Source organism: Notechis scutatus, chromosome 12 (genome assembly GCF_049901735.1).
Source record: "Notechis scutatus isolate UNSWTSFEM ecotype Mainland chromosome 12, rNotScu1.2, whole genome shotgun sequence".
Classification (NCBI taxonomy): Eukaryota; Metazoa; Chordata; class Lepidosauria; order Squamata; family Elapidae; genus Notechis; species Notechis scutatus.
In genome coordinates, this window is record NC_142020.1 from 9550666 (window position 1) to 9555274 (window position 4609).

The window sequence follows — 4609 nt, forward strand, 5'->3', positions numbered from 1 at the left end:
TGTATTCTCTTTTTATATGCACAAGTGGCTTGTCCTGACAGGAAGCATATAAACAGGAAGCAAATCCCTTCTAGCACTGATGATATAACCTAGTTGGGTCATGAAATATCTGCAAGAAAACAACCATGCTCAGAGAGCACCAAGGATCTCCCATTTCAACCCCGGGCTGCAAATATTCTCCTCCAGTGATCCCAACAGCTCAGAGGTGGTATTCAGCAGGCTCTGACCAGTTCCGGAGAACCAGTAGTGGAAATTTTGAGTAGTTCGGAGAACCGGCAAATCCCACCTCTGACTGGCCCTGGCCCCATCTCTTCTCTGCCTCCCATTGAGTCCCAGCTGATGGGCTGGGTCTTCTTTGGTTGCCCTGCACAGGAGAACGGAGCTGGAAAGCAGGTTAGTGGGGTGGGGAGGGAATGGGGATTTTGCAGGATCCTTCCCCTGCCACGCCCACCAAGCCACGCTCACAGAACCGGTAGTAAAAATTTTTGAATCCCACCACTGCAACAGCTCCTATTTACTGTCTCCTCTTCCTTTTCGCCTCCTGCTTTGACCTCTTCTTATCCACCGACTTTATTTAGTGGCTGTCGAATAAACGAATCCAATTGTTATAGAATACAGGTAGGTGGGCAATTTGCTCAAACAGGTACGGAGCCCTAACAGACTGTTGCAAACCACAGTTTCATTCATCGACGCGAAGGCTCTGCAGTTCAGTTGCAAAATCTGGTGGAAGCAGAGATGATATTAGGGCTGAACGAGCTGCAGAATCCTTTACACTTTTTTAAAAAAACAAAACACATTATACTCCTATCTGCTTTCAAAGGCTAAGTGCCGTGGTGAAAATGACAGTGTTTGAAATGGGCTTCAGTTCTCTCTCTGTTTCTGCAGTGATAAATTTTAAAAGAACGGCAGCAATTTCATCTCCCTTTGCTGGGCTCAGGGTGTTGTTAACTGATACTGTAGAATTTGATGCATTCAAATTACTCTCTGAGCTAATGATCTGAAAACGATGCCCTGTGCTTAAAGATGACTCTCATTAGCAGCCTTATAAATAACATCTCCCAGGCAACCTTATCCGTCTCGGACACGCTGAAATATGTGGAGATGACCTGTAGTGGCAGGTTTTCGGCAACAAGGCTGTGGCTGGCAGTGGAGGCAAAGAAGCCACGTTCACAGTCCCCAGATGTGAAGACAGTGAAGACAGTCAACCGTCCAGGTAGACTTCTCTAGAAGTTGTGTCATGGCAACCAGCCTTCTTGTTGGTTAGAAACGTTTCTCTGCTTCTTCATTCATGAGCAGTTAGGGAGATCCTATATATGTCTTTTGGCTCAGTGGACAAAGACACTGAGCTTGTCAGCTGAAAAGCTGACGGCCTGGGTTCAAAACCTGAAAACCATGTGATGGAGTGAGCTTCTATCCTTGCCTCAGCTCCTGCCAAACCAGCAGTTCGAAAGCACACAAATCATCCTCTTTTAATGCTCCCCCCACCCATAATCCCTTGCAGAGTGGAGTCTGGGCAACTGAATGGAGCTGAGAATTTACTGGCCGGATGCCCTTCCTGTTGCCACCATGGAGCTTAGTTCAGCAGATATATTCTCATTGTGCCCAGAGAGAGAAATATCTGCCTCTACCTAAGGATCGAACTCACAGACTCCTGATTGTGAGGCGAGACCTCCACCCCAGGCCACCACACCATTGAACGCATGCAAATGCAAGTAGATCAATAGGTACCACTTTGTGGAAAGGTAACAGCGTTTCATGTGCCTTGGTGTATATAACCATGCTTGGCCACATGACCATGGAAATCTCTTCGGAAAATGCTCCCTCAGGCAAGAACAGAGATCTTAGTTTCTTGGCTGAGAAGCCAGCATTGTTACCTTCCACTTGAGTCAAATGCAACTAGACAGGGGAAACCTTTATCTTTACCTTTATGTATGTCTTCCAGGTAGGTATTACAACAAAAACATTTTACTGTTTGGATCATCTCAGATGACCCTGTTTAACTGGTGGGACCTGACGTGTTCTGACTGTCAGATTGTTTAGGCTGGGCAGAAACTATCAAAGATAGCTAGCCTATGAACTGCCCAATCTTTTTTGGAAATTGGCTTGGAAACAAATAAATAAAATCGGGCACCGCACCCAAGATCCATTGATCCCAAGAGATGATTGATCCCATCATTACATCTGCTGCTACTGATAAATTGCAGCCTGAACTATGAAAACAACGTTAATCAAGCGAGTTGTTCATCTGGACTGGTCAGGCCTAAAAAAGTATGAGTTTTTTTTTATAGGATCTGCCACATGACTTGACCAAAAAGATACAAAAACAACATATTTACTTCTGATTCATTCCTGTCAATTCATGGGTTCTTTTTGTCAGGGAGTGGAGGAGTTCTTAGCGGTCCACTTCAAAATGCTGGAAATGAACCTTACTGAATAAATTGAAGAGCCTGTTTGGTTTAGTGGCTAATTTGCGTTGAGCTAGAAACCGGGAGACTGGGAATTCTAGTCCCATCTTAGGCATGAAAGCCAGCTGGGTAACTTTGGGCCAATCACCAGGAGACGGTGAGTTCTAGTCCCATTTTAGGCATGAAAGCCAGCTGGGTGACTTTGGGCCAATCACCAGGAGATGGTGAGTTCTAGTCCCGTCTTAGCCATGAAAGCCAGCTGGGTGACTTTGGGCCAATCACCAGGCGATGGTGAGTTCTAGTCCCGTCTTAGCCATGAAAGCCAATTGGGTGACTTTGGGCCAATCACCAGGAGATGGTGAGTTCTAGTCCCATTTTAGGCATGAAAGCCAGCTGGGTGACTTTGGGCCAATCACCAGGAGATGGTGAGTTCTAGTCCCGTCTTAGCCATGAAAGCCAGTTGGGTGACTTTGGGCCAATCACCAGGAGATGGTGAGTTCTAGTCCCGCCTTAGCCATGAAAGCCAGCTGGGTGACTTTGGGCCAATCACCAGGAGATGGTGAGTTCTAGTCCCATTTTAGGCATGAAAGCCAGCTGGGTGACTTTGGGCCAATCACCAGGAGATGGTGAGTTCTAGTCCCATCTTAGGCATGAAAGCCAGCTGGGTGACTTTGGGCCAATCACCAGGAGATGGTGAGTTCTAGTCCCATTTTAGGCATGAAAGCCAACTGGGTGACTTTGGGCCAATCACCAGGAGGCAGTGAGTTCTAGTCCTGGCTGGGTATCCTTGAGCCTGTCCTCCTTTCTCTGCCCAACCCACCTCACAGGGTTCTTGTGCAGAAAACAGGAGGTGGGGGGACTATTAGGCCACCTTGAATTATTTATAAAAAAAGGAAAAATAAATAGGGATAAAAATAAATAGGGGTAAAAATAAATGGATGACTTGGCCCAGCACCGGCATATTTTTTCTGTGGCAAATTGCTATTCTTGAAATGTATGCGAATCCCATCCAACACCATCTGGCTTGCATCTGAGTAGACGCCAAGGGGATTGCTTAAAGCACGGCTGCAGAACAATTTCGTGAGATGGGTCGGCTTGAGGATAGCGCTGCTTTCCAATAATAATAACAACAACAACAACAACAACAACAATAATAATATAACAACAACAACAACAACAACAACAACAACAACAACAACAACAACAACTGTTTGATCCTCCCTGTGGTCATGGCTGCTGCAGCTCCCAGAGCATTTGTGAACCTCGTTTCCATCTTTTTGATGGTTTTTTTTTTTTTTTGGTTTCTCTGAAAAGCTACCAAAGCTGCACCTCAAATAAAGTGAAATTGCTCCAAGATAGTCAGATGGTGGCTACCTTTAACTGGCAATCATGAGTAGAATTACTGAGCAGTGAGCCCAATGTTTGACTAGTTCGAGGAAGCAATGATGGTGGCTTTGATTTGGAAATATGGAAAAACTTGATTTAAACCAGTCTGCTGTTTTAACACGAAGCTTGCCCCTGAGATGTTCTGAAAGATGCTTTCTTGTAAATGTGAGAAATCTTTGTCCCCACAGTCTATTTTGGGGCATCGCTGTGTCCATGCCTCAGCACCATGATGCCAAAATAGGAGTTAAGATGGTGATGAAATGTTTGCTTTGATCAAAGTCTGCCTGAAAAACTACAGAGATTCTCAATCATTCAGGTCATGGTTGTCCCAAGGGTGCTCTTCCAAAAGGCAATTAGACTTCCCTCCTTCCTTCCTTCCTTCCTTCCTTCCTTCCTTCCTTCCTTCCTTCCTTCCTTCCTTCCTCCCTCCCTCCCTCCTCCCTCCCTCCCTCCCTTTCTTTCTTTCTTTCTTTCTTTCTTTCTTTCTTTTCTTTCTTTCTTTCTTTCTTTCTTTCTTTCTTTCTTTCTTTCTTTCTTTCTTTCTTTCTTTCTTTCTTTCTTTCTATCTCTCTCTCTCTCTCTCTCTTCTCTCTCCTTCCTTCCTCCCCCTCCCTCCCTCCCTCCCTCCCTCCTTCCTTCCTTCCTTCCTTCCTTCCTTCCTTCCTTCCTTCCTTCCTTCCTTCCTTCCTTCCTTGAAAAGAACCTTCTCAGAGCTGAAGAAGCTTCTTGGATGAGAAGCGAACGTTTTCAAGGGAGCCCCCCCCCCCCCAAGGAAGACTGAAGTCTACTTAACTTTTGGGAAAAAACACCTTTGGGTC